The sequence below is a fragment of the Aquarana catesbeiana genome, linkage group LG13, assembly GCF_042186555.1.
Source record: "Aquarana catesbeiana isolate 2022-GZ linkage group LG13, ASM4218655v1, whole genome shotgun sequence".
Taxonomy (NCBI): domain Eukaryota; kingdom Metazoa; phylum Chordata; class Amphibia; order Anura; family Ranidae; genus Aquarana; species Aquarana catesbeiana.
In genome coordinates this window covers 8270347-8296835 of record NC_133336.1, presented here as the reverse complement: position 1 = coordinate 8296835, position 26489 = coordinate 8270347, and the positions used below count along the sequence as shown (strand labels likewise).

At 44.3% G+C, this 26489-nt stretch overlaps 1 protein-coding gene across 1 annotated transcript in view; it reads right to left on the bottom strand.

Moving 5' to 3' along the window:
- LOC141117581 (uncharacterized) overlaps positions 1–26489 on the bottom strand; it is a 1161887-nt gene that overhangs the window by 540053 nt on the left and 595345 nt on the right. The window lies entirely within an intron of this gene.

The window sequence follows — 26489 nt, the reverse complement described above, 5'->3', positions numbered from 1 at the left end:
CATACACACGGTCACACAAATATTGGCCAACAATTACGAACGTAGTGACCTACTAGATGTACTACGTGTTTTTTCAGCCCTTTAGACCCACCCTTTGGGCTCCATCTGCTAATTTCGTGTTAGTAGAATTTGTGCTTTTCTTTTCATGTTTTCATTTAGCGCTTTTCGGTTCGCACTTCTCATTTTGTGCTTTTCATTTCGGCCGTTCGTCAACCAGCCATGTTGCGGAATCAGAGGAGATGATGTGTTATTTATTATTGGCCTTGGAGTTATTGCTTTGACATTATTTTTTTGGTTGAATAATACTTTGACCTGGTATATTTTCTATATTTTTGGATGCATAGAATGCACTTTTTGGTTGCATTCTATTGGCAGATAGCATTTCTAATTTTATTTGTTTTGTTTTTTAATGCATAATAAAAAAATTGTGGAGAATAATACTTGGCTATGTGTTTTACTTCAAATGACAGTTTGGGAGAAGGCAGTTACATTTAAAAAAATACAATGTAAAATTGACAAGGGACACCAACATAGTTGTATCTTTGATCTTAAAAACTACGGGATAATGGTGTTGTGGTAACTTGCACAAATGAAAAAAAAACTAATAATAATATTCTTGATATCACTAGAAAAAGAAAGCCTTTGAAAATTTGTTTGCAATAACTCCATCAGTATTACCAGCAAAGCAGCTTCATTATTATCCCATTAAAGAAGAAAAGAAGGGCGTGGCCAGGCAGCGGATGTAGCCGAATGCTCTTTCAGCTCGCTACACCGAATATCCGAGCAATCATCCTGAGGAACAGATTTCCCCCGCTTCTTAAACAACTTACCCGCCGTCGGAAGGTCCCCTGTACCTGCACAACCAGTCATTTTGTTACTGGAACCCCAATGGCTGCCGCAAAGCGACAAAATAAATCCAGGTCTGTGGACCTCATGGGCCAAAATGGCACCCAGGCACAGCGATCTGCAAAGACGATACACAGGGAGGCGGCGAAAAAGTTGTTCTCCATGCCGCTCTCCACGGATCCGATAGCATCGTCCAGTACACCAGAGGACTCATCCGGAGGTGTATCATAAGCAGATGACACAGTGCCACTGGAAGACACTAACAGCACCTGATTCACACGGGACACAGCGAGTACGCCACAAGATGCCCCTGCTAGGCCTCATATCCCCACCAGTTCCCCTGCTGATGGCGAACCCACATTGCGGGACATCTTTAAAGCTGTAAACTCCTGCAACATTTCCATAACAGCCCTCACAACAGAAATAAAAGGGGTAAAGGCAGAAATAACCTTCCTATGCCAAGACACTCAGAAACTCAGGGAAAGAACTTCAGCCCTGGAGGGGAGGGTGAGCTCCATGGAGGACGACATGGCGCCCATGCAGAGAAATCCAACATACAATAATCATCTGCTGTCACAACACACATCCCGTTTAGAAGATCTTGAGAACAGGATGAGGAGAAATAATGTAATAGCCATAGGACTGCCTGAAAGAATGGAAGGGAAAAATCCTGTAGAGTTTATTGAAAACTGGCTGACCAAGGCTTTTGGCAGGGAAGCATTCTCTCCCATGTTCACCGTGGAGCGAGCACACAGAGTTACAGCCAGGCCTCCGCAGCCAGGAGCACCTCCACGTCCCTTCCTTTTTAAACTCCTCAATTATAAAGATAGGGATGCAATTCTACACAATGCCAGAACAAAACCAGGTGCTTTGAAGATTGATAACTCCAGAATTTCTCTCTTCCCGGATTTTTCAACCGATTTGCAAAAGCAACGGGCAAAGTTTAATGATATCAAATCTCGCCTCAGAGACATTGATCTTAAATATGTTATGCTATACCCAGCCCGCCTGAGAGTTGAAATAATGGGTTCGGTACAATTCTTTGATTCACCTTCAGCAGCTGCACAATGGTTGGACCGGGAAGAACAATCAATTCATGAAGCATGCAACCGGCGACCAGCACCACTACGACACATTATTTACCAAAGGGATGGGCAGGATCGCCTCTTCCTAACTCTTCCTCACAAACAGCTTGCTAAGGCGGAAATAGCTGTCAGTTCTCTCAAATAAGTTCTGTTTGAGTTCACGGCTTTCGTTTTTGCTGTTGAGAGGCTATAAGACACTGAACTGCGCTACCACTGTTGCCCCTAGGATGGCCTGTTACAGACCCCCAACTTTCCTATGGCAAACAAATAAAGCTCGGTTGGCTTACACCGTTATACTCTTGATTTTTTTCTGAAATTTTCACCATTGTTTCTCCATTGTTTTTCCTACCAACGATGGTTCCAACTTTCCAGACCAATACCATACATATGGCTTTTTTACTTACATATATATCGATCCAGTCTGCTGCACAATATTTTTTCGCATGGCCGCATTTTGTCTGTGCCAGTTGGCACAAGGTATTGCTATATGCTCATATAATACTTGCAAGTTCTGTGACTGTTCCTATTGCTAAACTAACGTAATGTCTAAGCTAACTAGAATAACGTCCTGGAATGTCCGGGGATTAAATAATCCAGTTAAGCGATTGGCTGTACTACGCACGATCAAGCGGTTGAATGCTGATGTGATATGCTTGCAGGAGACTCATCTCCCCTCGACATCCACACCACAATTTGCGCAAAGGCAGTTTTGTCACCAATATCACTCTACGTACCCGGTGTACTCCAGGGGTGTGAACCTCCTGATTAAGAGGGGTGTGAAATTCCCTTTTCTGGAAGCTAAAACTGACCCGGATGGTCGATATGTATTCCTTTTTTGTTATCTGTATGGTACTAAATGTGTATTAGCAGGGTTGTACATTCCTCCTCTGTTCTCCGCCAGTCTCCTCACAATATTAGCTAACTTTATATCTCGATACCCAGGCATACCAATACTAGCCATGGGGGACTTCAATAATTATATTAGTTATGGGAAATATAAGTTAAGTGGAAGGACAGGAGATGGATCACAGAGAAGGACTTGGCCTACACCATTTGCCCATCTTCTCTTGGAGATGGGCTTAACAGACGTGTGGAGGATGCATAACCCTGAAGCCAAAATAAACTTATGCAAATCAGCCTCGGTAGGAGGCCTCTCACGGATTGACCTGGGTTTAGGTAACAAAAACATATTGCCTATGTTAGACTCATCAAAATACCATGCTAGACAAATCTCAGATCATTCCCCACTTTCAATTGATTTGCGAGTAGGGGCGGTCAGAGGGAATAATCTTTGGAAGCTCAACCCCTTTTGGTTAACACATTTGCCAGAACCAGACCCACTCCCAGCTGCCCTAACTCTCTTTTTTAAACAAAATATGGGAACCACAGGTATAGATACTGTATGGGAGGTGGCCAAAGCCTTTTTACGAGGGCAATTTATTAGAGAAATATCACATATTAAAACTAACATAAAAAAATGGGAAAATCAAGTACTGGCAGATGCACAGAGGTCAGAAGCTCTCTACGTAGCAGTCCCTACTGATGATATGAAAAGAGCATGGCTGGCATCCCAGTCCATGCTCAAACAGTTATCCCTTCAGTTAGCAGGAAACAAGAGATTTTTCTTGCAACAGAAACATTTCGAAGAGGGGGAAAACACGGGTCATATGTTGGCTCTATTAGCTAAGACACAGCAAGCGCCCTCCCATACTGTGGTTGTGGCGAATGCACAGGGCACGCTTTATTACTCCACACAAGCCATTATGGACACCTTTAAAGACTTCTTTCAAGATGTCTACACATCTAAAGTTCATCCATCACGTGAGGACATTTTCACCTTTTTGGATAAATACCCTATACCATGCATGTCTGCAAAAGACACAGAACAGTTGAATTCCCCACTGACAGAGGAGCTGCTTCTAGAAGCGTTAGCTCATGCTCAAAATGGAAAAGCACCAGGTGCAGATGGCTTACCAGCCAAAGTTTTTAAATACTTCTGCAAGTTTATAACTACGCATTTGAAACTGGAAGGCTCCCCCCCTCTATGAGTGAGGCACTTATTATAGTACTTTTGAAACCTGGCAAGGAAGCACTATCTCCAGACGCTTATAGACCTATTTCATTACTAACATTTGATATTAAACTACTGGCCAGAGTCTTAGCTAACAGATTAGCTAAATGCATCCAAACTGTAATACATAGAGATCAGTCAGGCTTTATACCAACCAGATCTACATCTCAAAATTTACGCAGACTATTTCTTAATCTACAATTGCCCACTGATAATACGGGTAATAGGGCCATCTTCTCTTTGGACGCAGCCAAAGCATTCGATAGTGTAGAAGGGCCCTATCTTTGAGAAACACTGAAAAAATTTGGGGTGGGCCCTTCTTTCCTGAAATGGGTTCAGTTGTTATACAATAATCCATCGGCGAGAATGTGTATCAATGGTGATATTTCAGAATATTTCAAGTTCTTCAGGGGCACACGGCAGGGGTGTCCTCTCTCACCCCTGCTGTTTGCCCTAGCCCTCGAACCCCTAGCCATACATGTCAGAGTGTCACAAGACATAATCGGCTTCCAAAGAGGTATTAATCATGATGTCATTTCACTATACGCAGATGACACATTGATTTATCTAGGTGATACTGACAGCTCCCTGAAGAATGTGATGCATTTAATTGCTGACTTTGGTGAACTGTCGGGGTTTAGTATTAACTGTAACAAATCAGTAAATATGCCTCTGGACCCTCTGCCACGACCTCTCCCTGATTGTGCGAGAGATGTCATTACGGTTAATGAATTCCGTTATCTAGGCATACAAATAACCCCAGATCCAAATCAATAGATCACACTAAACTTGTTGGTACCGCTACTTCGTAAATTTTGGTTGAAATGCTCCGCATGGACAAGGCTTCCTCTCTCAGTTACAGGCAGGGCAAATTTGATCAAAATGGTATGGGCACCACAACTTCTGTATATATTTCATAATGCCCCTATTTGGATACCACACAAATGGTTTGCTCAAATAGATGCCCAGTTCAGAGACCTAATATGGGGTAATAAATCACAGTGGATTAGCCTATGTACTTTACAGCTAACTAAAGAATAAAGAATAAAGAATAAATAAAGAATAAAGAATAGGGCAGAGCCGAACACCCCCCTGTTCGGTTCGCACCAGAACATGCGAACAGGCAAACAATTTGTTTGAACACGCGAACACCGTTAAAGTCTATGGGACACGAACATGAATAATCAAAAGTGCTAATTTTAAAGGCTTATATGCAAGTTATTGTCTTAAAAAGTGTTTGGGACCTGGGTCCTGCCCCAGGGGACATGGATCAATGCAAAAAAAGTTTTAAAAACAGACGTTTTTTCGGGAGTAGTGATTTTAATAATGCTTAAAGTCAAACAATAAAAGTGTAATATTCCTTTAAATTTCGTACCTGGGGGTGTCTATAGTATGCCTGTAAAGGGGCGCATCTTTCCCGTGTTCAGAACAGTCTGACAGCAAAATGACATTTCAAAGGAAAAAAAGTCATTTAAGACTACTCGTGGCTATTAATGAATTGCCGGTCCGACAATGCACATAAAAGTTCATTGATAAAAACGGCATGGGAATACCCCACAGGGGAACCCCAAACCAAAATTAAGAAAAAAAGACGTGGGGGGTTCCCCTAAATTCCATACTAGGCCCTTCAGGTCTGGTATGGATTTTAAGGGGAACCCCGTGCCAAAATTTTTTTAAAAAATGGCGTGGGGTCCCCCCAAAAATCCATACCAGACCCTTATCTGAGCACACAACCTGTCAGGCTGCAGGAAAAGAGGGGGGGACGTGAGAGCGCCCCCCCTCCTGAACCGTACCAGGCCACATGCCCTCAACATTGGGAGGGTGCTTTGGGGTAGCCCCCCAAAACATCTTGTCCCCATGTTGATGGGGACAAGGGCCTCATCCCCACAACCCTTGCCCCGTGGTTGTGGGGGTCTGCGGCCGGGGGGCTTATCGGAATCTGGAATTCCCCTTTAACAAGGGGACCCCCAGATCCCGGCCCTCCCCCCTGTGTGAAATGGTAAGGGGGTATAAAAGTAACCCTACCATTTCACAAAAAAAGTGTCAGAAATGTTAAAAATGACAAGAGAGTTTTGACAATTCCTTTATTTAAATGCTTCTTCTATCTTCTTTTTTCTATCTTTTATTTTCCTTCGATTTCTTCCTCCATCTTCTTCTTCTGGTTCTTCTGGTTCTTCCTCCAGTGTTCTCGTCCGGCATCTCCTCCGCGGCGTCTTCTTCCCTTCTTCTCCTCGGGCCGCTCTGCATCCATGATGGCATGGTGGGAGGCTCCCTCTGTGTGACGCTTCTCCTCTGCTGACGGTTCTTAAATAACGGAGGGTGGGGCCACTCGGTGACCCCGTCCCCCTCTGACGTCACGGGGAATGCCACAGGGAAGTCCCCGTGTGTCAGAGGGGGGCGAGGGTCACCGGGTGGCCCCGCCTTCCATTATTTAAGAACCGTCAGAAGAGGAGAAGCGTCACACAGCGGGAGCCTCCCACCATGCCATCATGGATGCGGAGCGGCCCGAGGAGAAGAAGGAAAGAAGACGCCGCGGAGGAGATGCCAGACGAGAACACCGGAGGAAGAACCAGAAGAAGAAGATGGAGGAAGAAGCTGAAGGAAGATAGAAGATAGAAGACAGAAGAAAGAAGTTAGAAGATAGAAGAAAGAAGAAGCATTTAAATAAAGGAATTGTCAAAAATAGTCTCTTGTCATTTTTAAAATTTGACAGTTTTTTTTTGCCCCCTTTTGTACCCCCTTACCATTTCACACAGGGGAGAGGGCCCGGATCTGGGGGTCCCCTTGTTAAAGGGGGCTTCCAGATTCTGATAAGCCCCCCGCCCAGAGATCCCCACAACCACCGGGCAAGGGTTGTGGGGATGAGGCCCATGTCCCCATCAATATGGGGACAAGGTGTTTTGGGGGGCTACCCCAAAGCACCCTCCCAATGTTGAGGGCATGTGGCCTGGTACGATTCAGGAGGGGGGGCGCTCTCTCGTCCCCCCCTCTTTTCCTGCTGCCTGCCAGGTTGCGTGCTCGGATAAGGGTTTGGTATGGATTTTTGGGGGAACCCCACGCCATTTTTTTTTTAAATTTTAGTCGGGGTTCCCCTTAATATCCATACCAGACCTGAAGGGCCTGGTATGGAATTTAGGGGGACCCCCCACGTCATTTTTTTTTTAAATTTTGGTTCGGGGTTCCCTTGTGGGGAATTCCCATGCCGTTTTTAGCAATGAACTTTTATGTGTATTGTCGGACCGGCAATTCATTAACAGCCGCGAGTAGTTTTAAATGACTTTTTTTCCTTTGAAATGTCATTTTGCTGTCAGAATGTTCTAAACACGGGAAACATGCGCCCCTTTACAGGCATACTATAGACACCCCCCAGGTATGAAATTTAAAGGAATATTACACTTTTATTGTTTCACTTTAAGCTTTATTAAAATCACTGCTCCCGAAAAAATGCCTGTTTTTAAAACTGTTTTTTTGCATTGATACATGTCCCCTGGGGCAGGACCCGGGTCCCCAAAAACTTTTTATGACAATACCATGCATATAAGCCTTTAAAATGAGCACTTTTGATTTCTCCTATAGACTTTTAAAGGGTGTTCCGAGGCTTTCGAATATGCCGCGAACAACCCAAATTGTTCACTGTTCGGCGAACTGGTGAACAGCCGATGCTCATCCCTACTAAAGAACAAGGGGGTCTGGCTGTACCACATGCCAGATTCTACTTCGTAGCATCCCAGCTCTAACACCTAGGTAATTGGGGGGACCTCGACACCAGTGACCCTATCAGATCTCTATTGATCCCTGGTCAATCATTGCTTTCGGCGCTATCCCACTTGGAGGCAGGTCTTACCCACATAACACAAACACACCCCACAATAAGTTTACTGAATACTTTGTGGAAATAAACTAGATCTATCTTGAAAATTATAGGTCCCTGTGAGTTCACACCTATATGGAGGAACAAATACTATTAAGAACTTCTTAAGCTTAAGGATTTTTGCTCATGGGAAGCAAAAGGTATACAATATATTTCCCAGATGTTCAATGGTAATGTGTTTAAATCCTTTTCAGACATACAAGATGAATTTATGATACCCAGAACACAGCTTTTTAAGTACCATGCTATTCAAAGTGAAAGTAGGGTGTCCTCTCTTGCGACAGTGGCACACCCTCTGATGTCGGATGTGCTGATGGCGGAAGAGAGAGGAAAGGTATGATGTCGAGAATATACTCTAGGTTGCTCCACTGTACACATGATGCTTCTAAACTTCCATGTAGAAAGGGGTGGGAAAAAGACCTCGGTCCCATTGACGGAGAGCAATGGGAGCTGTCTAACGTCAGCCCCACAGGTGTCGGTTTCAGCATCACATAGGCTATCAAACTTGTTTTTGCTCCATAGGGTATACAGAACACCAACCATACTATATAAATGGGGATTCAGAAGCTCACCAATATGTCCAAAATGTTGAAAAGACAACGGTGATTTGTTACACATGATGTGGAAATGCCCAAAACTCTTTCGATATTGGCACTGTTCTTACTACTATTTCTCAGGTATTTCAAATTCCGGTTCAACATGACCCAGTTGTTTGTTTACTCAGGGCCTTGGACATACCCTCACTCTCACCGAACAGCCACACAGCAGTTCTGCGGCTATTATATATGGCACGCAATGCCATAGCGAGTCTCTGGATAACTTCCGAGGGTACCAACAGCTGGGAGATGAGTGGAACTGGTAAATAATATGCTGATAAGAGAAAAAAATACCTACCAACATAGAAATGTCCTTAAAAAAATGAATTCAATATGGCAACCCTGGCTGGATACGCCAGGACTAGGTCCAAATTAGTTGGTAAAAGACAGACTGTTATAAATATAATATGGTAGATTAAAGGAAGGAATTGCAGCTGAACGCTTAATCTTTATATTGATTATTCATATAGGAACCATGGTGAATGTTAAAATGTTAAAATATCAACAGTAGAAAGTTTAGAGAGTAATGTTCCACTCTCGCAATTTGTGCCTTATACCAGATAGCATATAGGTCATTCTCTCTTCCTATTATTGGTTTATAGGTTTATTGTTTTATTATAGCTCTTATGATAAAAAAGATGCAGTACAAGGATATTGTTGACTGTTGTGCTCAAATTGCGCAGCACCATTAACCATTGTTGATACTTTTATATAGTGAGTCAACTTCATGCAATTACATAGGCCTATAGATGTATGTCCATGATAACACCTATGATAAATATTGTATCTGTATATAAGGCTGCAAAAATCCTGTACTTATCTATGTATGTATATGTTTCTATGCAATAAAATTTTATTTGATTTAAAAAAAAAAAAAAAAAAAAAATAGAAGAGAATTGTGCGCTGCGTTTGGAGATTTCATAGTTTGCCACGTCACAAATGTTAATTCTCCATTACAAATGCTAGTTTACAAGACTTCTGCTTGGGAGCATGCGTGTTTGTACCTTGGACTTTTGTCCGACGGACTTGTGTACACACAATCAGACAATCCGACAACAGACATTTGTCCTCGCAAAATTTGAGAACCTGCTAGCCAACATTTGTTGGCGGAAAGTCCGCCAACAAATGTCCGATGGAGCATACACATGGTCCGATTTACCGACAACAGCCTGACATCCAACATTTCCCGTCGGAAAGTCAGATCATGTGTACGGGGCTTTAGTCTTATTTCACACTAGAACACAGAGCAGCTTACAGCAGGGGTCCGGTGTGTCCCCATTCACCATTTGAGGTCTGATTTCAGCCCAAATTTTTATCTGAATTTGGACCTGAAACAGACCAAAAAAGGCTCCATAGAGAGCCGATCACAATCTCCTGCTATGTGAATTGGATGCGGAGAAACCCTCATCCAATTTGCAACAGTGTGAACCCAGCCTTAGTAAAATATTTATTAAAAATACACATGATATAAGAATACTCTAATGCCTTGATGCAGGGGTCTCCAAACTTTCTAAACAAAGGGCAGGTTACTGTCCTTCAGACTTTTGGGGGGCCGAACAATGGCCATTAGAGTAGCATAGATCACGATGTTAGTGGGAAAAAAACAATGCCCCTTCGTCGGTGTCAGTGGGAGGAATTGTGCCCCATCATTGGTGTCAGTGGGGGGAGAATTATGCCCCATTATTCCATGGTTGGTATCAGTAGATGAAATAGTGCCCCAAGGGCCAGATAAAGGCAAGCACAGAGCTGCAGTTTTGAGACCACTGCCTTAGAGAGTAGTACAGTATAAAGCCAAGCACAGCAAGATACCTGAACACTTATATAAAAATGATATTAATTCACAATAAAAAAGACAACAAAAACAAAAATAATATTAAAGAAATAAAAATCTTGCCCAAGAAAAATCTCCTTTAACCACTTGACCACTGGGCACTTACACCCACTTAATAACCAGACCAATTTTCAGCTTTTGGTGCCCTCACATTTTGAATGACAATTACTCAGTCATACAACACTGTATCTATATGAAATTTTTGTCCCTTTTTTCACACAAATAGAGCTTTCTTTTGGTGGTATTTAATCACCGCTGGGTTCTTTATTTTTCGCGCTATAACATTTTGCAAATTAGTAATTTTTCTTCATATATTTTGGCCAAAATTTATACCGCTACATATCTTTGGTAAAAATAACCCAAATCGGTGGATATTATTTGGTCTTTGTGAAAGTTATAGAGTCCAAAAGCTATGGTGCCAATATCTGAAAATTGATCACACCTGAAGTACTGACGGCCTATCTAATTTCTTGAGACCCTAACATGCCAGAAAAGTACAAATACCCCCCAAATGACCCTTTTTGGAAAGAAGACATTCCAAGGTATTTAGAAAGATGCATGGTGAGTTTTTTGAAGTTGTCATTTTTTCCCACAATTCTTTGCAAAATCAAGTTTTTTCTTTTTTTTTTTTTTTTCACAAAATTGTCATATTAGCAGGTTATTTCTCACACACAGCATATGCATACCACAAATTACACCCCAAAACACATTCTGCTATTACTCTCAAGTATGGTGCCACATGTGTGAGACTTTTACACAGCGTGGCCACATACAGAGGCCCAACATGCAGGGAGCACCTTCAGGCATTCTGGAGCACCCAGACCAATTCTGACATTTCTCTCCTACATGAAAAATCATCATTTATTTGCTAGAAAATTACATAGAACCCGAAAACATTATATATGTTTTTTTAGCAAAGACCCTAGAGAATACAATGGCGGTCGTTGCAACTTTTTATCTCGCACGGTATTTGCGCAGCAATTTTTCTAACGCTTTTTTTGGCAACAAAAACAAAACAGTAAAGTTAGCCCAATGTTTTTGCATAATGTGAAAGATGAAGTTATGCCGAGTAAATAGATACCCAACATGTCACCCTTCAAAATTGCACACGCTCGTGGAATGGCACCAAACTTCGCTACTTAAAAATCCCCATAGGCGATGCTTTAAAATTTTTTACTGATTACATGTTTTGAGTTACAGAGGAGGTCTAGGGCCAAAGTTATTGCTCTCGCTCTACCGATCGCAGCGATACCTCACATTTAGGGTTTGAACACCATTTTCATTTGTGGGCGGGGCTTACGTATGCGTTCGCTTCTGCATGCGAGCACACGGGGGGAAAATGTATTTTTTCTTTTTTTGTTCATTTTACTTTATTTATATTATTTAGACGCTTTTGTCCAAAAAATAAAAATACATCCCTTGTAATAGGAATGTGGCATGACAGGTCCTCTTTACAGTGAGATATGGGGTCAATAAGACCCCACATCTCACCTTAGGGCTGCGAAGCCTGAAATTAAAAAAAAAAAAAAAATCCTAGCTTCGATTTTAGCGGTGAGTCGGTAGAAGCACCGGAGGGCGGCGGGAGAGGGGGGGACGTCCCCTCTCGCCTCCCGTAAGTACGATCAAGCAGTGGAACAGCCTCTCTGATTGTTCTTATGGTGTAGGGAATCGCCGGCTGAAAAAGCTGATATCTGTAGCTGCAGGCATCATTCAGATATCCCAGCACGAAGTCAAGGACGTCGTATGACAGCCGGCAGGCGGGAAATGGTTAAAACGCATTTTTTTTTTAACACAAAGTTGTCCATTTATACAATTTTTCTAACACATAGCATGTACATAGCAAAAATGACACCCCAAAATAGATTCTCCTACTCCTCCTGAGTACGGCGATACCACATGTGTGAGACTTCCACAGCCTGGCCACATACAGAGGACGAGTACAGCCGAGTATGGCTGAGCATGGCAGGGAATGGCTGGGTATGGCAAAGTATGGCTGGGTATCACAGAGTATTGCAGAGTATGGCTGAGCATGGCTGGGTATGGCAAAGTATGGCAGAGTATGGTTGGGTATGGCAGAGTATAGCTGGGTATTGCAGAGTATGGCGGGGTATGGCAGATTATTGCGAGGTATTGCGGGGTATTGCAGAGTATTGCGAGGTATTACAGAGTATTCCGGGGTATTGCAGAGTACTGCAGGGTATTGCGAGGTATTGTGGAGTATTGTGGGGTATTGCAGAGTATTGCAGGGTATTGCGAGGTATTGCGGAGTATTTTGGGGTATTGCAGAGTATTGCAGGGTATTGCGAGGTATTGTGGAGTATTGCGGGGTATTGCAGAGTATTGCAGGGTATTGCGGTGTATTGCAGGGCATTGCAGGGAATTGCAGGGTATTGCAGACTATTGCAGAGTATTGCAGAGTATTGCGGGGTATTGCAGAGTATTGCAGGGTATTGCGGGGTATTGCAGTGTATTGCAGAGTATTGCAGGGTATTGCGGGGTATTGCAGAGTATTGCAGAGTATTGCGGGGTATTGCAGAGTATTGCAGGGTATTGCAGAGTATTGCGGGGTATTGCAGGGTATTGCAGAGTATTGCAGGGTATTGCGGGGTATTGCAGAGTATTGCAGGGTATTGCAGAGTATTGTGGGGTATTGCAGAGTATTGCACAGGGAATTGCAGAGTAGTGCAGGGTATTGCTGAGCATGGAGGGATGGATGCATGTGACTGCGCATGTCATTGAGCAGCGCTGTGGGCACTACACATGCAGCCCACAGCGCTGCTACCATCCGATCCCTCCCCCTCTGTACCGATCGGTACAGAGAGGGGAGGGAGGAACCGGGGTCATGAAATGACGCCGGTTTGTTTACATGTGATCGCTCCGTCATTTGACAGAGCGATCACATGGTAAACGGCTGCGATTATCGGCCGTTTACCGTGATCCATGATGCGCCGGGTCCTCTGGACCCGGCGGTCACGGATGTTCCCGTGTGCGCGCCACAGGGGGCGCGCGGGAGCGTTTTTCTGGGATTACGTCATAGTACATGCTCCCAGAGTTATCCAACCACCCTGCAGCCATCATTTGGCTATGGGCCGGTTGGTAACTGGTTAAAGCCAGGGCAGGTTGGTTGATTTATTTCCGTAGCCTCCCTGAGGGTTTTCCTGAGTGTGGCTCGGGGTTAAATTTCAGCACCATTAGCGGTAACCCCGAGCCACACTCGGGATTACATTGCAGGATCCTGTAACCTTGTCCCCAGGATCCTGTGATGTCCCCCACGGTGTCTGTGGGCTCTGTCCTCCACCAGAAGCCTCTCTGTGCCAGGCTCCATTCCCTGCTCGCGTTGCGACGCACGGGGCGGAGCCTGGCGGCAAATTCAAAAAACTGTAAAAATCATAACACATACAGTACTGTAATCTTATAGATTACAGTACTGTATGAAATTATTTCACATCCCTTTTGTCTCCAGTGCTTTGTCCAATGCCCTGCATGCAGTTTTATATTATATATACTGTTCTTTGTGCCTGGAAACTGGAGATTGTCCATAGCAACCAAAAAGTGACCCTTTACATTAGGGATGAGACGAACACCCCCCGTTCGGTTCGCACCAGAACATGGGAACAGGAAAAAAGTTTGTTCGAACACCGTTAAAGTCTATGGGACAGGAACATGAATAATCAAAAGTGCTAATTTTAAAGGCTTATATGCAAGATATTGTCATAAAAAGTGTTTGAGGACCTGGGTCCTGCCCCAGGGGACATGTATCAATGCAAAAAAAAAGTTTTAAAACGTCCATTTTTTCAGGAGCAGTGATTTTAATAATGCTTAAAGTCAAACAATAAAAGTGTAATATCCCTTTAAATTTCGTAGCTGGGGGGTGTCTATAGTATGCCTGTAAAGGGGCGCATGTTTCCCGTGTTTAGAACAGTCTGACAGCAAAATGACATTTCAAAGGAAAAAAAGTCATTTAAAACTACTCGCGGCTATTAATGAATTGCCAGTCCGACAATACACATAGAAGTTCATTGATAAAAACGGCATGGGAATTCCCCACAGGGGAACCCCGAACCAAAATTTAAAAAAAAAACGACGTGGGGGTCCCCCTAAATTCCATACCAGACCCTTCAGGTCTGGTATGGATTTTAAGGGGAACCCCGCGCCAAAAAAAAAACCAAAACGGCGTGGGGTCCCTCCAAAAATCCATACCAGACCCTTATCCGAGCTCGCAACCTGGCAGGCCGCAGGAAAAGAGGGGGGGACGAGAGAGCTGCCCCCCCTCCTGAACCATACCAGGCCACATGCCCTCAACATTGGGAGGGTGCTTTGGGGTAGCCCCCCAAAACACCTTGTCCCCATGTTGATGAGGACAAGGGCCTCATCCCCACAACCCTGGCCGGTGGTTGTGGTGGTCTGCGGGCGGGGGGCTTATCGAAATCTGTAAGCCCCCTTTAACAAGGGGACCCCCAGATCCTGCCCCACCTGTGTGAAATGGTAAGGGGGTACAAAAGTACCCCTACCATTTCACTAAAAAACTGTCAAAAATGTTAAAAAAAAATTCCTTTATTTAATTGCTTCTTCTTTCTTCTATCTTCCTTCATCTTCTTCTTCTTCTTCTGGTTCTTCTGTCTCTTCTGGTTCTTCCTCCGGCGTTCTTGTCCAGCATCTCCTCCGCGGCGTCTTCTATCTTCTTCTCCTCGGGCCGCTCCACACCCATAGTATGGGGGGAGGCTCCCGCTCTTCTCTTCATCTTCTTCTCTGCTTCATCTTCTTCTCTTCTTCATTTTCTTCTCCGGGCCGCTCCGCATCCATACTGGCATGGAGGGAGGCTCTTGCTGTGTGACGGCGTCTCGTCTGACGGTTCTTAAATAAGGAGGGGGGGCCACCTGGTGACCCCGCCCCCCTCTGACGCACGGTGACTTGACGGGACTTCCCTGTGACGTCACGGGGAATGCCACAGGGAAGTCCCGTCATGTCCAGTGCGTCAGAGGGGGGTGGGGTCACCGGGGTGGCCCCGCCCCCCGTTATTTAAGAACGGTCAGAAGAGGAGACGCCGTCACACAGCGGGAGCCTCCCTCCATGCCAGCATGGATGCGGAGCGGCCCGGAGAAGAAGATGAAGAAGAGAAGAAGAGAAGAAAAGAAGAAGTTGAAGAAGAAGATGAAGACGAGAAGAAGATGAAGAGAAGAGCGGGAGCCTCCCCCCATGCCATGGGTGCGGAGCGGCCCGAGGAGAAGAAGATAGAAGACGCCGCGGAGGAGATGCTGGACGAGAATGCCGGAGGAAGAACCAGAAGAAGAAGAAGAAGAAGATGAAGGAAGATAGAAGAAAGAAGAAGCATTTAAATAAAGGAATTGTCAAAAACTGTCTCTTGTCATTTTTAACTTTTTTGACAGTTTTTTAGTGAAATGGTAGGGGTACTTTTGTACCCCCTTACCATTTCAAACAGGGGGGGCCGGGATCTGGGGGTCCCCTTGTTAAAGGGGGCTTCCAGATTCCGATAAGCCCCCCGCCCGCAGACCCCCACAACCACCGGCCAAGGGTTGTAGGGATGAGGCCCTTGTCCTCATCAACATGGGGACAAGGTGTTTTGGGGGCTACCCCAAAGCACCCTCCCAGTGTTGAGGGCATGTGGCCTGGTACAGTTCAGGAGGGGGGGCGCTCTCTCGTCCCCCCTCTTTTCCTGCGGCCTGCCAGGTTGCGTGCTCGGATAAGGGTCTGGTATGGATTTTTGGGGGGACCCCCACGTCATTTTTTAAAAAATTTTGGTTCGGGTTTCCCCTGTGGGGAATTCCCATGCCGTTTTTATCAATGAACTTCTATGTGTATTGTCGGACCGGCAATGCAATAGCCGCGAGTAGTTTTAAATGGCTTTTTTCCTTTGAAATGTCATTTTGCTGTCAGACTGTTCTAAACACGGGAAAAATGCGCCCCTTTACAGGCATACTATAGACACCCCCCAGCTACGAAATTTAAAGGAATATTACACTTTTATTGTTTGACTTTAAGCATTATTAAAATCACTGCTCCTGAAAAAACAGCTGTTTTTAAAACTTTTTTTTGCATTGATCCATGTCCCCTGGGGCAGGACCCAGGTCCCCAAACACTTTTTATGACAATAACTTGCATATAAGCCTTTAAAATTAGCACTTTTGATTTCTCCCATAGACTTTTAAAGGGTGTTCCGCGGCATTCGAATTTGCCGCGAACACCCCAAATTGTTCGCTGTTCGGCGTACTTGCGAATAGCCAATGTTCGAGTCGAACATGTGTTCGACTCGAACTCGAAGCTCATCCCTACTTTGCATCTAAAGTGGCTTTAGACCAGCTAGAAAACAGTGATAGTAAATTAGAACACTTGCAGAATTGAGCGATAGTGAATCGTGGGGAAATTTATTTTATTATTATTATATTATTATTTTTTTAAATTATTTATATTTATTTATTATATTATAATTTATGATTTTGTGTTTCAAACTTTATCATACCTGGGATATCTACTAGACTCTTATTTGGACAGATTTAAGTGTTTTATTGCTAAGAATTACAGGCCTACAATATAAAACGCCAAAATTTCTATGCAAAAGAATTGTACCACTTTGTGACGCAAAAATCTGAAATAATCATACCGCCAGGAAGGTTAAGCCAACCATTCTCACCGGTGCGACACGTCAAGCGATTTGACAGTTCCAAATCGCATGACAGGTCACACCCCATTGCCAGCAATGGAACCGTTCATATCTCCGCCAATCATGTTCCAGTGATTATTTAACCACTTCAGCCCCGGAAGGATTTACCCTCTTCCTGACCAAAGAACTTTTTGCGATTCGGCACTGCGTCTCTAACTGACAATTGCGCGGTCGTGCGATGTTGTACCCAAACAAAATTGATGTCCTTTTTTTCACACAAATAGAGCTTTCTTTTGGTGGTATTTGATCATCTCTGTGGTTTTTCTTTTTTGCGCTATAAACAAAAAACAATATGTTTTACTTCCTGCTATAAAACATCCAATAAAAAAAATTTTAAAAATCTAAATTACTTCATCAATTTAGGCCAATATGTATTCTGCTACATGTTTTGGTAAAAATAATCCCAATAAGTGTATATTGATTAGTTTGCGCAAAAAGTGATAGCGTCTACAGAATAGGGAATATACAGTACAGGTATGTAGTTATTTTTATTTTTTACTAGTAATGGTGGAGATCAGCGACTTATAGCGGGACTGCGATATTGCTGCGGACATTCTGACAATAACTGACACTTTTGACACTTTTTGGGGACCAGTGACACTAATACAGTGATCAGTGCTAAAAAATATGCACTGTCACTGTACTAATGACACTGGCTGGGAAGAGGTTAACATTGGGGGCAATCAAAGGGTTAACTATGTGCCTAACCAGTGTTTGTGTACTGTGTGGGAGGTGATTTCACTATGGGAAGAGATGGATCCTAGTTCTTGCTTTACAGGAACACAGGATCTATACCTTCCTTCTGATGGGGACACCTGATGTGGACACCTGATGTAAGGGGGACTCTGATGGGGACACCTGATGTAAAGGGGACTCTGATGGGGACACCTGATGTAAGGGGGACTCTGATGAGGACTCCTTATGTTAAGTGGTTTTATTTTCTTTCACTTGAAATGTGGATGTGATTGACCTACTGTGATGGGCACAGTTTTATCTAGCAGTAATGATACATAATCACCTGATAAATGGCTATTTACAGTCCTGCATTACTAACAGCTTCATTTTTTAGTTTGTCTGCGCCCCCCCAAAAATCTTGAGCACCAGCCGCCACTGTTTTATATATATTGCATATACAATTTGTTGGGTGATTTTTTACTTTAAATACTAGCTGCTTAGGGTTAGGGGGAGGTTGTAGCTCATAAGAAACAAAAATGTATCATTACAGTGTTGTCACCTTCCTAATCATTACATGGAAGTATCTTCAATCATCCAGGAAGAGCAGTAGAGTGACACCGAGCACTATGCAAATCATATAGCACACAAGTCATCACAGATAATTATTTGTATCATAGTTCTATTCTATGTAAGCAATGCATGTATCACTGTGACATCACGTTGTATGAAGGCAATATGTGATATAGAATTCATATACTGAAGAGGCTCAAAAGTGTGAAATCGGATCCATGTAATGGCATTGAAGGAGATTTACTAAAACTGAAGAGTACAAAATCTGGTGCAGCTCTGCATAGAAACCAATCAGCTTCTAACGTCAGCTTGTTCAATGAAGCTGATTGGTTTCTCTATGTAGAGGTGCACCAGGTCTCGCACTCACCAGTTTTAGTAAATCACCCCCCAAGTGTCTTCTGATTGCCCGCATGCTGGGCAGGTCATTATATTGGAGTCCTGCCAAGACAGATTCTAAAAATATGTGGTTAGCTTCACAGATCACATCACCACATCAGTCACTGATAGACCTCCATATAAAGCACACATCTGATAAAGCACAGGTGTGTATAGACTTCTGGAGAAGAGCACAGAGCAAGGAGAAAGCATGCAGCCAGGGAGATGAGAGAAGAAATTGCCACGTATGATACTGGCACCAGCCATCCAAGAATTGCCTGAATCATGGGTACTATACCGTGCTGTCATCTGGGTTTACATTGAAGGAACTCACAATTGCAGTTTTTTGTGCCTACAGTTGAATGTATATCCATCCAATTCTTCTCATCTCAGGCCCATCCAAACCTCATTAGTATCCAGGTGGTCTATCATCTGCTGTGCTCCACAAGTGCAGTACAGCTGCAGCTCTCATGTGATGGCTGGAGGAACAAATCCCAACGTCTTCTATCTACTTCTGTGTTGATTTTGTCAAGGTGCCACACCTTATAGCTACACCTTATAGCATTTTATCTTTTTTCTGTCTAAATGTGTTTGTTACATATTAACACTTTTTATGACTAGGTGTGCAGTATATATAATTCCTTATCTTTATAGCTTGGTAGGAATATGGCAGCTGTTTATGTGCACTAATGACAGGCTTTACAGGTGTGCTCAAATGTTTACCCCCCCCTTACTTGGCTATTGAAATTGGTAATGTACAGGATGGACCGTTTGTGAATTAAATATGAGTGAGCCAGATAAACACATTTATTTTATTTCTAATGGGATTCATATTCTGTAACTGGAGTAGGGTTGCCACGTGTCCAGGATTCACCCGGACAGTTCGGGTTTTGAATCATGTGTCCAGGTTTCAGGCTGACTGAAACCCAGACACATTATTTAGATCAGGCTGCGGCTCCTCAAGTAACCGAGATAGATATACACAGATCTGTTGCCATCCAGGAGCTGTGGGCGGCTGTCTGGGGGTAGGTTTGGCATCACTGGGGAGCAGGGTGATGATGTCCATAGCAAATTAGCCACAATTGCTGTTCGCTGCGGCACGCTATGCACACCACATTACTACTCTCCTTGGGGTGTCCCAGGCTGCTAAAGTTTTCGGGTTTGGCTTGAAGAAATGGTGGCAAGACTAAACTGGAGGTGATAACAGAATGGGCCAATCATAAAACAAAACATGGCAACAAGTAAACCAATGAAATGCCCCCCACCCCCCTCCCCTCCTGTTCAGAAGTCTTCACCCCCAATACACAGTTATTCCTCTGTATTGCGCCCTTTAGCATCAATGACAGCGGTCAGTCTTCTGTAATAGTTGTCTATGAGGCCCCCGAATTCTTGCAGGTGGTATAGTTGCCCATTCATCTTGGCAAAATGCCTCCAGGACATACAAAGTCTTTGGTCGTCTTGCATGAATGAAACATTTGAGATCTCCCGAGAGATGACATTAAAGTGGAACTTCAGTAATTTTTATCATCACTCCATCTATTAAATCTTCTGCCCTTGTTGTTTTAACTTTGCATAGTAAAACTTTTTTTTTTCTGCCAGTAAAGACTTTATACAGCCCACTTTCTGTTTCTTCTCTGGAAAAAAGCCTATGACATCATTATGACATCATGCACAGGAAGGGAGGGGGGGATGAGTCATAAGAAGGCCAATGAGAGCTGCAGAGCTGCAGGCATGCCTTTGTGTGTCTGTGTAAATTCGGGAAATAAACAGGCAGCAGCGTGTCCCCAGAGCCAATGCGTGTGCCCGGCAGGCGCGATGACCGCCGGGCACCCGCAATCGCTCGTGGCAGAGCAAGAACCGGGATGTGTGTGTGTGTAAACACACAAATCCCAGTTCTCTCAGGGGAGAGGAGACAGATTGTGTGTTTATACTAAGTATGAACACCAATCTCTCTCCTCCCCTAGTCAGTCCCATCCCCCCCTACACTTACAACACAGTTAACCCCTTGATCACCCCCCTAGTTATAATCCCTTCCCTGCCAGTGACATTTATACAGTAATCAATGGCTATTTTTAGCTCTGATCGCTGTATAAATGACAATGGTCCCAAAATAGTGTAAAAAGTGTCCGATGTGTCAGCCGCAATGTCACAGTCATGATAAAAATCACAAATCGCCGCCATTACTAGTAAAAAAAGAATAATAATATAAATTACATAAATCTATCCCCTATTTTGTAGACGCTATAACTTTTGCGCGAACCAATTCATATACGCTTATTGCAATTTTTTTACCAAAAATATGTAGAATACATCGGCCTAAAGTGAGGAAAACATTTTTTTTTTAAATTGGGATATTTATAAAAGCAAAAACTACAAAATATTGTGTTTTTTCAAAATTGTCGGCCTTTTTTGTTTATAGCGCAAAAAGCTCAATAAATAAAAACTGCAGAAGTGATCAAATACCACCAAAAGAAAGCTCTATTTGTGGGGAAAAAGGACATACATTTTGTTTGGGTACAGCGTCGCACGACCACGCAATTGTCAGGTAAAGTAACGGCGTGCTGTATCGCAAAAAATGGCCTGGTCAGGAAGGGGGTAAATCCTTCCGGGGCTGAAGTGGACTCATAAAAATGGAAAATTGAATACTTATCTTTCTGTAATTTTCCTTTCCTGGTGCCTGCCCATGGCAGTATACCAATAGCATACCAATGGTTGGTTGCTTCGCCCCCGACCAACCCACAGGACCACTTTAACTCTATAAATAAAAGAGTTGTTCCTCCCTGCCGGTATTCTTGTAACTAGACTTCAGAACATTAAGGATTATTGAAGGGAGGGTGTATGCTGCCATGGGTAGGCACCGGAAAAGGAAAATTATCTTAAGGTAAGTATTCAATTTTCTGTTTTCCTGGTGCCTCCATGGCAGCATACCAATGGTAAATAACTCACTTACAGGGAGGGTACTGCAATAAGAAATTTAATGGAAACTACAGCACAGATAACTGCAAGGTCCTCTCCCCAAATTCCCGGGAAGTAAGAACCGCTAGGTCTACACTATAGTGCGACATGAAAGTGTTGAAGGACGACCAACTAGCTGCTCTGATAATTTCAGGGGAGACCCACGCCAAGGCTGCCCAAGAGGAGGCCATTTCCCGTGTTGAATGCGCATTGACCGCATCTGGAACTGGAAGACCACTAGCCCGATATGCTCTTTGGATTAACCTCATGATCCAGCTTGCCAAGGTCATCTTGGATGCTGCCATTCCCTTTTTGGAGCCTTTTGGGATGATAAACAGTCATTGATCTTTACGGAACTGGTGCGTTAAACTTAAATAGTGCCTTAGGGACCTAGCTATATTTAATTTGTGTAGTCTTGAGGAGGCTGGGTCCTCCCCAAATGCTGGAAGAACCTATTGCTGGTTGAGATGGTGGACTGAAGGCACTTTAGGAACGAATTGATGAATGGGCTGCAAAACCTTCCTATCTGGGAAAAAGGTAAGGTTCCTGTGATCCTAGAGCTTGGATCTCCGACACTCTGCGACCCGAAGTGATGGCGATCAGGAATACCCTCTTCAAGGAAATATCCTCCAAGGTGCACTCTGTCGGAGCAAAAGAAGGATTTGATAGGACATTAAGCACAATAGTCAAGTCCCATTTGGGGTACAATGTTTTCCTGGGAGGTCGCAATCTTAGGACTGCCTTCAAAAAGCATTCGACAAGAGGGTTTAATGCCCATCATGTATCCGTTATGCCCCGTACACACGGTCGGATTTTCCGACGGAAAATGTGTGATAGGACCTTGTTGTCGGAAATTCCGACCGTGTGTAGGCTCCATCACACATTTTCCAATTTGATTTTACGACACACAAAGTTTGAGAGCAGGCTATAAAATTTTCCGACAACAAAATCCGTTGTCGGAATTTCCGATCGTGTGTACACAAATCCGAAGCACAAAGTGCCATGCATGCTCAGAATAAATAAAGAGATGAAAGCTGTTGGCTACTGCCCCGTCTATAGCCCTGACGTACGTGTTTTACGTCACCGCGTTCAGAATGATCAGATTTTCCGACAACTTTGTGTGACCGTGTGTATGCAAGACAAGTTTGAGCCAACATCCGTCGGAAAAAATCCTAGGATTTTGTTGTCGGAATGTCCGATCAATGTCCGACCGTATGTATGGGGCATTAGAGCTGAAAAGGCTGAGACCTGGACCTTAAGTGTTTTTAGGCCCAAACCTCTCTGCAAGAAGAGAAGTATATTCTGGACTCCAGGTTCCAGGGGATCGAAATGGTTAACCTCTGTCAGCTCTGTAAACTCTCTCCATACCTTGTAATAGGTGGAATTAGTGGAAGACTTTCTTGCCTGTAGTAGTGTTTGGATAATACTATGTGAACATCCTAACTCACCCAACCTTTTCCGCTCAACTTCCAGGCCCTCAAGTCTAGGATCTCCGGGTGTGGGTGAGAGAAATTGTCCTGAGACAGAAGGTTGTTCATGCGTGGAAGGGGAAGCGGTTTGCACAGGGCCATCCTGACTAGGAGTGCGAACCACGGTCTTTTGGGCCAATACGGGATCACTGCCAAGATTGTGACTTTCTCTGTTGTCAGACATTGGAGAAACCTCAATATCAGAGGGGTCGGAGGAAATGCATATCCCTTTTGAAAGTTCCAAGGCTGGACTAGGGCATCCACTCCTGCTGACCTCGGAGATGGGAATCTTGAAAAGAATAGAGGCATCTTTGCATTGAGTGGGGAGGCAAAGAGGTCTATTTGGGGAGTGCCCCATTGCTGGCATATCCAAAGGAAGACCCTCGGATTCAGGGACCACTCGTTGTCGATGAATGATCTTGACAGATGGTTGGCTAACTGATTCTCGGGCCCTGGGATATATGAGGCTCATAGGTTGAATCGATTCTTCTCGGCCCAGGTCAGAATGGGCGTTACTTCGCTGAATAGGGACCTGCTGTGTGTTCCCCCCTGGTTCTGGACATAGGCCACTGCCGCTCTGTTGTCCATCTGTAGAAGTACGGATTTTCCTCTGAGGGAGGTAGCTAAATGCAGGATTGCCATCCATGCTGCCCTTAGTTCCAACATGTTCGAAATTACTTCCTCCAAATTGAATTGCCATCTCCCTTGTACTAGCTGGTCTTGGAAGTGTGCTCCCCAACCCAACCGACTTGCGTCTGACGTAAGAATGGTCCACGAGATGGGCCCCAGGGAACAGTGAACCTGAAGGTTGGATGGTCTTGTCCACCACCAGAGACTGGACTTCATTGCGGGCGTGATCAATATCCTCTGTTCCAGGTGATTCTTCCTTCACTGTGACAGAATCCCCAGCTGGAACCCCCGTAGATGCCACCTGGCCCATTTTACCATGGGTATACATGAAGAAAGGGGCCCCAGCAGGCTCAGACAGTCTGATGCTGACATGGAATGGCTTACCAGTACTTTTTTCACTTTCCCTATCAGAACAGGAATCTTTTCTGATGGGAGCGAAACTGCTCTCTCTGGAGTGTTGAAGTATGCTCCCAGATATGTCATCTCCTGCGTAGGTGTGAGCTGATTTTTGGAATAACTGATCAGCCACCCGAACCTGCTCAGCATGTCTAGGACCAATCGCACATGTATTTCTAGGCTATTTTTGTGCTGGGATAAAATCAGGATGTCGTCTAAATAAAGTAGCACCCGAATCCCTTTCTCTCGAAGAGGAGCTAAAATTGCCACTAGCACCTTGGTGAAGGTCCTGGGAGCTGTTGAGATTCCAAAGGGAAGGCATTGAAATTGGAGATGTAAGTCACCTACTTTGAATCGCAGGAATGGCTGAAACTGCTGCAGGATTGGTATATGGAGATATGCATCTTGTAGGTGTATAGAGACCATCCAATCCCCTGGTTGTATTGATAGAATTACTGTGTTTAAGGATTCCATTTTGAAATGCTCTACATGGATGTATCCGTTCAACCTCTTCAGATCCAACACGGGCCTCCAACTGCCCGACTTCTTGGGGACCAAAAAGACTGGAGCATAAAATCCTGAGTGTTTTTCCAAGTCTGAAACCAGCACTACTACTTTTTGATGAATAAGAATTTGCACATACTGAAAAAGGACCTCCCTCTTCTCCTTGGAGGTTGGAATTTTGGGGGGGAAGGAAAAGGGTGGGCGCCTTCTGAATTTCCAGAAATGCCCCTGAAGGACAGTGGAAACTGCCCACTGGTCTACACAATTCTCCGCCCAAACCTGGGTGAACACCCTGAGTCGAGCTCCCACTGGACCGGTTTGGGTGGATAGGGAGTCAAAAAGACTTCTGTCCCTCAACCATGGATGTTGAGATTTTAGGTTTCCCCATCTTCAAAAAAGTGGCTTGCGAGCTCTTCCAGCCTCTTCTGTACTCCCTACCTGGGCGGTACATTCTGGAATCCTTCGCTCTTTGCTGGAAAGCTGGACATTAAACGAATCTCTTCCTCCTACTTCTGTCCTGGGGAATTAGACTGATTTTCCCCCCTGTGACTCTGGTGTTTGCTGCATCCATTTTGTCACCGAACAGAGCTTTCCCATTATATGGAATACGACACCACGATTGCTTTGATGTTGGGTCGGCCAACCATGGCTTTAGCCATAATGCCCTTCTGGCAGTGATGGAGTACAGCATAGCTCTGGAAGAACATTTTAAGACATCAATGGCTGCCTCTGCCATGAAATCTGAGGCCAACTTTAGCGCATCCAGTGCGTTGATGATTTCCTCAGAGGCCACACCCTGTCTGAGGGCTGTTTCGATGCTGTCTGACCACACCCTGGTAGCCCTTGAGATCGAGGTCAAAGCTACCGCTGGTTTACATGCCCCTCCTGCTGCCTGAAAAGATTTTTTTAGATCTGAATTGATCCTTCAGTCAAGGACATCCTTAAAGGAGACTGCGTCTTCTAAAGGTAGTGTTGTATTTCTGGCTAACCTCATGATTGAGGTATCTACTGTCGGTACCAAGTCAAAAAGCTGTGCATCTGCCTCTGCCAGCAGGTATAATTTGAGAAATCAATTGTAAGCTAAGGGCCTCTTGTCCACTTTCTGCCAGTCATCCGTCACCACTTCCTTGATTTCTTCCATCAAAGGGAAGGCTGATAATTTTTTTCTTTAGGTGTGGAAATGTGGAAAATATCTTTTTGTTTTAGATGGAGGCTCTGGATATTCCTCCCATTGGATTGCGTCTTTACTGCATTAATAAAAGGTTCTACTAGAGCGAAGTCAAAGGTCGAAGCACTTTCCTCCCCCACTTCTGTCTCATCTTCAGAATTAACATCTGGATCAGGTTGCGGGGTGGGTGTGTTTACTGCTATTTTGCCTGAGGGTGGGGTTACTTGGTCTTGGGATTAGGCCAACTCCCGGATAGAATCTCTGATCAGATTTTTGATTCCATGGATTCCTGTTTGTCTCTTTCCTTGTCCCCTGTGGCTTCTAGGAGGCACTGACCACATACCAATTTATCAGGAAGGGCTTGTTTTCCACACACCCAGCATGGTTTATCTCCTGGATACACAGGTCAGTGCTGGGAGTCATGTCTACTTGAGGTATGTCGGGGTGATCTCTGAACACTGTGAGAAGCATGGGCCGAGGATGAGTGATAATGACCCGAGCTCCTATGACCCTTTGATCTCCTATCTGGAGAGTTATGTGGGATGACCTGCGGGTAGGGATGAGTTTCGAGTTCAAGTCGAACTCATGTTCGACTCGAACATCGGCTGTTCGCCAGTTCGCCGAACAGCACACAATTTGGGGTGTTCGCTGCAAATTCGAAAGCCGCGGAACACCCTTTAAAAGTCTATGGGAGAAATCAAAAGTGCTAATTTTAAAGGCTTTTATGCATGGTATTGTCATAAAAAGTGTTTGGGGACCTGGGTCCTG